Source organism: Elephas maximus, chromosome 6 (assembly GCF_024166365.1).
Source record: "Elephas maximus indicus isolate mEleMax1 chromosome 6, mEleMax1 primary haplotype, whole genome shotgun sequence".
Classification (NCBI taxonomy): domain Eukaryota; kingdom Metazoa; phylum Chordata; class Mammalia; order Proboscidea; family Elephantidae; genus Elephas; species Elephas maximus.
The window spans coordinates 126,581,121-126,592,708 of NC_064824.1; positions in this window are offsets into that span (position 1 = coordinate 126,581,121).

Sequence of the window (11,588 nt, forward strand, 5' to 3'; positions counted from 1 at the left end):
TATTGACTCTCCTTTATAGATGACTTTTTGTTTATCCCTAGTTGCTCTTAAAATTCTCTCTTTATCTTTGTTTTTGGCAAGTTGAATTATAATGTCTTGGTGACTTTCTTTTGGGATCTACCTTGTGTGCAGTTCAGTGAGCATCTTGAATAGATATCTTCACATCTTTCAGGATCTGAGGGATATTTTCTGCCAAGAAATCTTCAACATTTCTCTCCATATTTTCTCTTACACCCTCCCACCCTGTTCTGGTACTCCAATCACCCTTATGTTATTCTTAGAGTCTCTTCATTTTTTAAATTTCTGTCGTTTGATCCTTCCTCAAACATGTTGATGTCAAGTGCTTTATCTTTAGTCTCACTAATTCTGATTTCCATTGCCTCAGTTCTGCTCTTATGACTTTCTACTGAATTGTCTAATTATAAAATTTTATTCTTATCATTCAGCATGTCTGTTTAATGTCTCTCTTTTGATTCTTGCAGCCTATGAAATTCTTCATTTTGCTCTTTTCTAATCTGTTAAGTTCCTGTAAAGGTTTGTCTGTGCTTCCTTGGCTTGGCCTGCGATTTGCCTGATCTCCTTCCTGATCTCTTGAAGAGTTCTGTATATTAATCTGTTATATTCTACCTCTGGTAATTCCAGGAAGTATCTTCATCCAGAAGGTTTCTTGATTCTTTGTTTTGGGAGCTTTCTGAAGCCATCGTGGCTTGCCTGTTTATGTGATTTCATGTCGACTATTTTCTCTGAGCCATCAATAAGTTATTGTATTCATTTATTCTATGTTTGCTTACTGTGTCTTAGCTTTTGTTTTGTTTTTATATTTTTAAATAGGCTACTTGAGTGAACTAACTTGATCATTGGTGCTTTGAAGATCTAACTTCCTGTCACCAGGTTGTTATTGCTATTATTTGGTATGTTATCCCAGAAGTCCATATATTTTTCTTATATGGATTCAGCTCAGGTGTCCAGTTAGTCAGTCATCAAGTGTGTGGTTCAAGCACTCACCTACAGCCCTAGACAAGCAGGAGTAATTGGTATAGGCACAGGTATTTCAGTTCAGTAGGGGGGGTCACATGCTGATCAAAGCTGGTGGCTGACATACACCCCTGAGTGCCTATGAGGAAAGTGTGTCCATGTTCTGTAGAGTGTGTGGGTGGGTATGTTTTGCATCTGGATTATAAGCACCCAACACTATTGGCTGTAAGGACCTGGAGGCACTACTTATTCTTGAACCCCTGTCACCGGTAACCTGGTATCTTGGGTGGGGTCAACAGTCCTCAGGACCCTGATGTGGGTTGGTGAGCACACTGGTTATTTTGCAGAGTGGTGTCAAATGACATGAATTTGCTTCTCCAGCATGTAGCTAAAACAGATGAAGTTAGACTTCAGTTATATACCCTGTCATTCTGTGCTAATGAGGACCTATGCTGCTGTAATGGGCCCAAACAAGTCTTTGTAGGGGTGAACACATTCAAAGTCCATGGGCCCCTTCTGCCTGTGCCTAGGCAAAGATGTTGTTTCTGCCCTGAGTTCCTGGATTAGGGGAACTGGAAGATTATTTTTTAACAGTTTGTCAATTTGTTCCCCTTCTAAGGCTGGGAGAATGTCTCAGGGTGAGTACAGGGTTCTTTCCCGGCCCAGATGATGCAGCCTGCAGGGACACTGTGCAAAGCTGGAGAGGTTCAGGTAAGTGGGTGAGAGGATTTTCCTGAGGGGGTATTTTTGGTTCATAGTTGGGAAAGCCAGGTAATTACTTGCCAATTGTGGGCTGCTTCTGGCTTGTTCTGCAAGGATGAGCAGACCCTCTGCCATTCAGCCTACACCAATGTGGAAAACAGTCCTGAATGCCTTTGCTTGCCTCACCACCCTTGCAGCCACAGTGGGATGGGCCTAAGAAGTGCTGGTTCCCACTGAGCCAGGTCTGGTAACTCCTCACTACCTTTGAACCAGTACTCCTTCCCGCTGCCACTCAGTCCAGTTCCTCAACTTTGCCTTTGATGTTCAGAGCTCCTAACTTGTCATATGCAATTGATTAACTTGTTTTGTTTGGGTCTTTGTTTTAGAAGGGACCACAGGATGCTCCTGACTACTCCACCCTCTTGGCTCCACCTCCACAAATATCTTTGTTAAACCGCATAAATAGTGAATACAGATGTCAATCTCACTAGATGGAATACATAGGAATCAAATCTATTATATCTGTGAAAAGAGACAATGGAAAAGCTCAAAGTCATCAGTCAAAACAAGGCCAGGGGAGAACTTTAGAAAAGACCATCAGTTGCTCATCTGCAAGTTCAAGTTGAAGCTGAAGAAAATTAGAGCCGAAATTCAAACTTAAGCATATCCCACCTGAATTTAGAGACCATCTGAAAAAGAGATTTCACGTATCGAATACTAATGACCTGAGACCAGACGAGTTGTGGACTGACATCAAGTACGTCATACACGATGAAAGCTAGAGGTCATTGAAAAGACAGGAAAGAAAGAAAAGACCAGTATGGACGTCAGAGGAGACTCTGAAACTTGCTCTTGAATGTCAAGTAGTTAAAGCAAATGGAAGAAATAATAAAGTAAAAGAGAGAACAGGTTTCAAAAGGAGGCTTGATAAGAAAAAGTATTATGATGTGTGCAAAGACCTGGTGTTAGAAAACCAAAAGCGGGGAATACTCTCGGGATTTCTCTACCAGAAAGAACTGAAGAAAAAATTCAAGCCCATGTTGCAATATTGAAGAATTCTATGGAGAAAATATTAAGTTACACAGGAGCCATCAGAAGGAGATGGAAGGAGTACACAGACTCACTATGCCAACCAATTCAGAAGATGGCATATCACAAGGCAACAATGGTACTGATGGAAGAAGTCCAACTTGCACTGAAGACATTGATGAAAAACAAGCCTTCAGAAATTGATGGAAAACCATCTGAGATGTTTCAACAAACAGATACAGCAAGGGAAGTGCCCTTTTGTATGTCAAGAAATTTGGAAGAGAGCTACCTGGCCAGTCAACTGGAAAAGATCCATTCTTATGCATATTCCCAAGAAAGGTGATCTAAGCAAATGTGGAAATTATTGAACAATATCGAAAAAAAATTTTTTTTTTCTTTTTATCATTTATATCACACACAGTAAATTTTGCTGAAGATCATTCAAAAGCAATTGCAGCAGTACATTGACACTTAACTGCCAGAAATTCAAGCTGGATTCAGAAGGGGACACGGATCCAGGCTATCGTTGCTGATGTCAAATGAATCCTGGCTGAAAACAGAGGATACTAGAAAAATGTTTACCTGTGTTTTATTGAGTATGCAAAGGCATTAGACTATGTGGATCATAATATATTATGGGTAGCATTGCTAAGAAAGGGAATTACAGAACACTTAATTGTGCCCATGAGGAAGTTATACATAGATCAAGAGGCACTCATTTGAATAGAACAAGGGGTTACTGCGTAGTTCAATGTCAGGGAAGGTTTGTGTCAGGGTTATATCTTTCACCGTACTTTTTCAACCTGCATGCTGAGCAAAAACCTGAGAAGCTAGACTATATGAAAAAGAAAGGGTCTAAGAATTGGAGGATGTCTCAATAACAACCTGCATTATCTAGAAGATATAATCTTGCTTGCCGAATGTCAAGAGCACTTGAAATACTTACTGATGATGATCAAAGACTACAGCCTTCAGTATGGATTATACCTCAACACAAAATAAACAAAAATCCTACTAGCTGGACCACTAAACAACATCATGATAAACAGAGAATGTAGTGAAGTTGTAAAGTGTTTCATTTTACTGGGACCCACTATCAACAATACTTCTGGAAGCAGCAGTCAAGAAATCAAATAAACAAATAAATAAAATGTGCATTTTACTTTGATGAGTAGAGCCCGGGGTGTTTAAAGCCTGTAAGTGCCTATCTAAGATACTCCAGTGGTTTACCCCTTTAGGAGCAAGGGAAAGTGACGCAAACTAAAGACACAAAGGATAGATTAGTCCAAAGGACTAACAGACCACAACTACCACGGCATTCACCGGACTGAGTCCGATACAACGAGGAGGTGCCTGGCTACCACCACTGGCTGCTCTAACAGGGATCACAATAGAGGGTCCTGAGCTGGAGAAAAATGTAGAAAAAAATTCTAACTCAAAAAAAAAAAAAGATGAGACTTACTGGCCTGACAGAAACTAGAGAAGCCCTGACAGTATGGCCCCGGATACTCTTTTAGCTCAGTAAAGAAATCACTCTAGAGATTCACCTTTTAGCCAAAGGTTAGACAGATTCATAGGACAAATGAGACTAAAGGGGTATACCAGCCCAGGGGCAAGGGCTAGAAGGTAGGAAGGGTCAGAAAAACTGGTAATAGGTAACCCAATTTTGAGAAGGGAGATAACTGCAGCCATGATGTATTCAATAGTCTCATATGCATGTAAAAGTTGGACAACAAATAAGCAAGACCAAAGAAGAATTGATGTCTTTGAATTATGGCGTTGGTGAAGAATGCTGAATATAGTATGGACTGAAAAAGGAATGACCAAATCTGTCTTGGCGGAAGTACTGTCAGAATGTTCCTTAAAACCAAGAATGGTGAGGCCGTGTCTCACATACTTTGGACATGTCATCAAGAGGGATTGGACCCTGAAATGAACATCATGCTTGGTAAAGTAGAGAATCAGTAAAAAAAAAGAACCTCAAGGAGATGAATTGACACAGTGGCTGCAACTATGGGCTCAAGCATAACTAGGATTGTGAGGATCGCTCAGGACCAGGCAGTGTTTCATTCAGTTTTACATGGGGTTGCTATGAGCCGGAGCCAACAAGATAAAACTAACAACAACAACACATTAATATTAATTCCCAGTTAGTGTTCTAGATTGATGAGGCATCTGTACTGGTGGCAGATTCCTAGCTGTATATTAATTGTTCTTTTTTTAAATTTTTTTCTTTTCATTGTTGACTTTACATCAAATTTTCAAAAGCAAGAATTATTCTCCCGTTTTCTTGTTTCATTAGAATTGGTTTAGTGCTTATCTACAACTTTCTTTTTTTAAAAAAAAGTTTTATTGTGCTTTAAGTGAAAGTTTATAAATCAAGTCAGTCTCTCATACAAAAATTAATAAACACCTTGTGAAATAGTCCTAATTGCTCTAACCCTGATGAGGAGCCTGTTCCTTCCCTCCACTCTCTCTTTTCGTGTCCATTCCACTAGCTCCTGACCCTCTCTACCCTCTCATCTACCCTCCAGATAGGACATGCCAACATAGTCTCAAGTGTCTACTTGATCCAAGAAGATCATTCTTCACCAACATCTTTTTCAACCCCACTGTCCAGTCCAATCCCTGTCTGAAGAGTTGACTTTGGGAATGGTTCCTATCTTCGTCTAACAGAAGTCTGGGGGCCATGACTACCAGGGTAACTTCTAGTCTCAGTCAGACCATTAAGCCTGGTCTTCTTACAAGAATTTAGGGTTTGCATCCCACTGATCTCCTGCTCGCTCAGGGGTTCTCTGTTGTGTTCCTTGTCAGGGCAGTCATTTGTTGTAGCAGGGCAAGATCTAGTTCTTCTGGTCTCATGCTGATGTAATTTCTGCTTTATGTGGCCCTTTCTGTCTCTTGGGCTCGTAATTACCTTGTGTCCTTGGTGTTTTTCATTCTCCTTTGCTTCAGGTGGGTTGAGACCAATTAATACATCTTAGATGGCCTCTTGGTAGAGTTTAAAGCCCCAGACGCCGCTGTCCAAGGCGGAATGCAGAACGTTTTCTTAATAGATTTTATTATGCCAATTGACTTAGTTGTCTCCTGAAACCATGATCCCTAAACTCCCGCCCCTGCTACACTGGCCTTTGAAACATCCAGTTTATTCAGGAAACTGCTTTTTGTTTAGTACAGTTGTGCTGATCTTGCCTCTATTGTGTGTTGTCTTTCTCTTCATCTAAAGTAGATCTTATCTACTAGCTAACTAGTTAATACCCTTCAGCCTCCCCCCCTTCCCCCTCCCGTAACGATCAAAGAATATTTTCTTCTCTATTTAAACTATTTCTCGAGTTCTTATAATAGTGGACTTATACGATATTTGTCCTTTTGCAACTGACTAATTTCACTCAGCATAATGCCTTCCAGGTTTCTCCATGTTATGAAATGATTCACAGATTCATCACTGTTCTTTATCGATGCATAGTATTCCATTGTGTGAATTTACCACAATTTATTTATCCATTCCTCTGTTGATGGGCACCTTGGCTGCTTCCATCTTTTTGCTATTGTAAACAGTGCTGCAGTGAACATGGGTGTGGTTATATCTGTTTATGTTAAGGCTCTTATTTCTCTAGGATATATTCTAAGGAGTGGGATTGCTGGATCATATGGTAGTTCTATTTCTAGCTTTTTAAGGAAGTGCCAAAACAATTTCCAAAGTGGTGGTACCATTTTACATTCCTACCAGCAGCATATAAGTGTTCCAATCTCTCCACAACCTCTTCAACATTTTTTATTTTGTGTTTTTTGGATCAATGCCAGCCTTTTTGGAGAGAGATGGAATCTCATTGTAGTTTTGATCTGCATTTCTCTAATGGCTAATGATGGTGAACATTTCCTCATATATCTGTTAGCTACCTGAATGTTTTCTTTAGTGAAGTGTCTTCATATCTTTTGCCCATTTTGTAATTGGGTTATTTGTCTTTTCCAGTTGAATTTTTGCAGTATCATGTAGATTTTAGAGATGAGGCACTGATGGGAAATGTCATAGCTAAAAACTGTTTCCCAGTCTGTAGGTAATCTTTTTACTCTTTTAGTGAAGTCTTTGGATGAGCATAGATGTTTGATTTTTAGGAGCTCCCAGTTACCTTAATTTCTCTTCTGCATTGTTAGTAACATTTTGTATACTGTTTATGCCATGTATTAGGGCCCCTAACATTGTCTCTACCGTTTCTCCCATGATGTTTATCATTTTAGATTTTATATTTAGGTCTTTGATCCATTTTGAGTTTGTTTTTGTGCGTGATGTGGGGTATGGGTATTGTTTCATTTTTTTGCAGATGGTTATCCATTTATGCCAGCACCATTTGTTAAAAAGAATGTTTTGTCCCCATTTAACTAGTGTGGGACCTTTGACAAATACCAAATGCTCATATGAGGATGGATTTATGTCTGAATTCTCAATTCTGATACATAGGTCTATATATCTGTTGTTGTACCAGTACCAGGCTGTTTCGACTATTGTGGCAGTGTAATAGGTTCTAAAATCAGGTAGAGTGAGGCCTTCCACTATGTTCTTTTTCAGTAACGCTTTTTTTTTTAATTTATTTATTTATTTATTTTTACTTACCTGGAAGCTCTTTCCCTTCCATATGAAATTGGTGATTTGTTTCTCCATCTCATTACAAAACATCAATGTAGTTTGGATTGGAATTGCATTATGTCTATAGTTCAATTTTAGTAGAGTAGACATTTTTACAATGTTAAGACTTCCCATCATTTTTTTTTTTAAGACTTCCTATTAATGAGGAAAGTATGTTTATTCACTTATGTAGTTCTCTTTTGGTTTCTTGCAGAAGTGTATTGCAGTTTTCTTTTTATAAGTTCTTTTATATCTCTGGTAAGATTTATTCCTAAGTATTTTCTCCAATCACTGGTAAATGCTATTGATTTGATGATTTCCTCTTTGACATTCTTTTTGTTTTTGTTGAGGAATCCAACTGATATTTGTATGTTTATGTTGTATGCTGATATTCTGCTGAACTCTTCAATTAGTTTCAGTAGTTTTCTTGAGGATTTCTTAGGGTTTTCTGTGTATAAGATCATGTCATCTGCAAATAGAGATACTTTTATTTGTTTTTTGCCAATTTGGATACACTTTAATTTCTTTACCTAGCCTAATTGCTCTGGCTAAGACCTCCAACACAGTGTTGAATAAGAGTGGTGATAAAGGGCATTCTTGTCTGTTTCCCGATCTCAAGGGGAATGCTTTTAGCCTCTGTCCATTTAGAAAGTTGTTGGCTATCGTCTTTACATATATGACCTCAATTATGCTGAGGAATTTTTCTTCTATTCCTAATTTGATGAGTTTTTTTTTTGATGAACGGGTGTTGAACTTTATCAAATGCCTTTTCTGCATCAATTGATAAAGTCATGTGATTCTTGACTTTCCTTTTGTTTATGTGATGTATTACATTAATTGTTTTTCTAAGGTCGAACCATCCCTGCATGCCTGGTATGACTCCCATGTGATCATGGTGAGTTTTTTTTTTAAAGTTTGTTGAATTCTTTTGGCTACAATTTTGTTGAGGATTTTTGCATCTAAGTTCATGAGGGATATAGGTCTGTAATTTTCTTTTTGGGGGGAGTGTTTACCTGGTTTTGGTATCAGGGATATGCTGGCTTTAAGGAATGAGTTTGGGATTATTCCGTCCTTTCCTATGCTTTGAAATACCTTTAGTAGTAGTGGTGTTAACTCTTCTCTGAAAGTTTGGTAGAACTCTGCAGAGAATCCTTCCTGGCCAGAGCTTTTTTTTTTGTTGGGAGTTTTTGATTACCTTTTAATCTTTTCTTTTGTTTTGAGTCTATTTAGTTGTTCTACCTCTGTTTGTGTTAGGTAAGCAGTGTGCTTCTAGGAATTCATCCATTTCTTCTAGGTTTTCAAATTTGTTCGAATACAATTTTTCTTCATAATCTGGTATGATTCTTTTAATTTTAGTTGGGTCTGTGCAATATTACCCATCTCTTTTCTTATTCGGGTTATTTACATCCTCTCCTGTTTTTCTTTTGTGTGTTTGGCCAATGGTTCATGATTTTGTTAAGAACCAGCTTTTGGTCTTGTTAATTTTTTTCATTTGTTTTTTTGTTTCTGTATCATTTACTTCTGCCCTAATTTTTATTACTTGCTTTCTTCTGGTGCTGAGGGTTTCTTTTATTGCTCTCTTTCTATTTGTTCACGTTGTAGGAATAATTCTTTGATTTTGGCCATTTCTTCCTTTTGTATGTGTACTTTTTTTTAAATAAATTGACCTCTTTTTAATAAATAAATAAATTGACACAGCTTTTGCTGTGTCCCAAGGTTTCTGATAGGAAGTGTTTTCATTCTCATTGGATTCTATGAATTTCTTTTTTCCATTCTTAATGTCTTCTATAATCCATTCTTTTTTGAGCAGGGTATTGTCCAGTTTCCAAGTGTTTGATTTCTTTTGCCTGCTTTTTCTGTTATTGATTTCTGCTTTTATGGCCTTATGGTCAGGGAAGATGCTTTGTAATATTTCAGTGTTTTGGATTCTGCTAAGACTTGCTTTATGACCTAATATGCGGCTATTCTAGAGAATGTTCCTTATGCACTAGTAAAGAGAGTATAATTGGCTGCTGTTGGGTGGAATTTTCTGTATACATCTATGAGGTCAAGTTGGTTGATTGTGTCGTTTAGATCTTCCATGTCTTTATTGAGCTTCTTTCTGGATGTCCTGCCCTTCCCCAAAAGTGGTGTGTTGAAGTCTTCTATTATTATTGTGGAGCTGTCTGTCTCACTTTTCAGTGCTGACAGAGTTTGTTTTATGTATCTTGCAACTCTGTCTTTAGGTGTGTAAATATTTAATATGGTTATTTCCTCGTGGTATGTTGTCCCTTTAATTACTATGTAGTGTCCTTCCTTATCCTTTATGATGGATTAAACTTTAAAGCCTATTTTGTCAGAAATTAATATTGCCACTCCTGCTCTTTTTTGATTGTTGTTTGCTTGATATATATTTTTTCCATTCTTTGAGTTTTAGTTAGTTGTTTTCTCTAAGTCTAAAGTGTATCTCTTGTAGGCAGCATATAGACAGATTGTGTTTTTTAGTCCATTCTGTGACTCTCTGTCTCTTTATTGGTGCATTTAGTCCATTTACATTCAGGGTAATTATGGATAGGTATGAATTTAGTGCTGTCATTTTGATGTCTTTCTCTGTGTGTTGTTGACAGTTTCTATTTCCCACATAATTTTTTATGTTGAGTATTTTGTCTGTATTTATTGTCTTTTCCTCATACTCGTTGTTGTTGATTTTGTTTCTGCTGAGTCTCTATTTTTTTCTTGTATTTTATTTTGATGTGTAGGATAGTTTATCTCCTTTGTGGTTACTTTAATATTTGCCCTTACTTTTCTAAATTTGGAAACCCTGGTGGCATAGTGGTTAAGAGCTATGGCTGCTAACCAAGAGATCAGCAGTTCAAATCCACCAGGCACTCCTTGGAAACCATATGGGGCAGTTATACTCTGTCCTGTAGGGTCACTATGAGTCGGAATCAACTTGATAGCAATGGGTTTTCTAAATTTAAACCTAGCTTTCTTTCTTTGCATTGCCTTGTCTTCCTCTCCATATGAAAGATCTGTGACTACATTTCTGAGCCCCTCTTTATTGTTTTAATGTTTTCTTCTTTTATGTAATAATATCGCTGTTTCCTTGTTTTGAGCTTTTTTTATATAATCTTGGTTTATTTTTTGTGATTTCTCTGTCTGGGTTGAGTTCTGATTGGTCTGTCCAGTGTTCTACTCTTGGGTTGATACCTGATATTATTGGTTTTCTAACCAAAGAACTCCCTTTAGCATTTCTGGTAGTTTTGGCTTGGTTTTATGAATTCCCTAAACTTCTGTATATCCGGAAATGTCCTAATTTCCCTTTCATATTTGAAAGACAGTTTTTGCTGGGTATATGATTCTTGGCTGGCAATTATTTCCATCAATGCTTTATATATGTCATCCCATTGCTTTCTTGCCTCCATGGTTTCAGCTGAGTAGTCCGAGCTTATTCTTGTTGGCTCTCCTTTGTAGGTAACTTTTTGTTTATGCCTAGCTGCTCTTAAAATTCTCTATTTTTGGTTTTGAAAAGTTTGATTATAATATGTTTTGGTGACTTTCTCCTAAAATCTACCTTACGTGGAGTTCGATGAGCATCTTGGATAGATATCTTCTCAAATTTCATGATATCAGGGAAGTTTTCTGCCCTCATCTCTTCAGCAATTCTCTCAGTATTTTCTGTTATCCCTCCCTGTTCTGGTACTCCAATCACTGGTATGTTATTTCTCTTGATAGAGTCCCACATGGTTCTTAAGGTTTCTTTATTTTTTTAATTCTTTTTTTTAATTTTTCTGCCACGTGCTTTATCTCCAGGTTTACAAATTCTGCCTTCCACTTGCTTAATTCTGCTCCTCTGACTTTCTATTAAGTTGTCTGGTTCTGTAATTTTATTGTTAATCTTCTGAATTTCAGATTGCTGTCTGTCTGTGGATTTTTCCAGCTTATTAAATTTCTCATTATGTTCCTGGATAATCTTTTTAATTTCTTCAACTGTTTATCTGTGTGTTCCTTGGCTTGTTCTGCATATTGCCTGATTTCCTTCCTGATGTCCTGAAGGGTTCTGTATATTAACCTTTTGTGTTCTGTATCCAGTAATTCCAGGAAGGCACTTTCATCTAGAAGATCCCTTTATTCTTTGTTTTGAGAGCTTGTTGAGGCAATTATGCTGTTTCTTTCTGTGAGTTGATATTGACTGTTGTTTCCAAGCCGTGTATAAATTATTACATTAGTTTATTTTATGTTTGCTTACTGTTTTGTAGCTTTTTGCTTTTTTTTTTTT